Source organism: Acyrthosiphon pisum, chromosome A1, assembly GCF_005508785.2.
Source record: "Acyrthosiphon pisum isolate AL4f chromosome A1, pea_aphid_22Mar2018_4r6ur, whole genome shotgun sequence".
Lineage (NCBI taxonomy): Eukaryota > Metazoa > Arthropoda > Insecta > Hemiptera > Aphididae > Acyrthosiphon > Acyrthosiphon pisum.
In genome coordinates, this window is record NC_042494.1 from 96675603 (window position 1) to 96676018 (window position 416).

Genomic DNA, 416 nt, shown 5'->3' on the forward strand with positions numbered 1-416 from the left:
TACAACTTTAAAATTCAATTAATATAGTCATTTAAAACGTTAGTTGAACACATTTTTATTAAGTTTGTATAATATTTATTATTTGCTAATTAATTAATCAACGTAATAATATGTACGGTATGTCCTATACCAGGACCGGATTGGTATGTCCATCGAGATTTTCACTTCTATAAGCGGCCCATTTACATATTCAGTGGCCCAAAACTACGTCTATAATTATTACGAGCTTATAAGTGGCCAATCGTATTTTAAACATGAATTTATTTTCACTTACACTCACACAACCGGCCCACCAAAATTTTCTCGGTAGCTCGCCTAACTAATCCGGCCCTGTGTATACCTAATTATCACAAAATAATTGTAATTTTTTTTTATTATTTAATTGCCATGCGGTTTACGTGTATCTAGCACGTTCT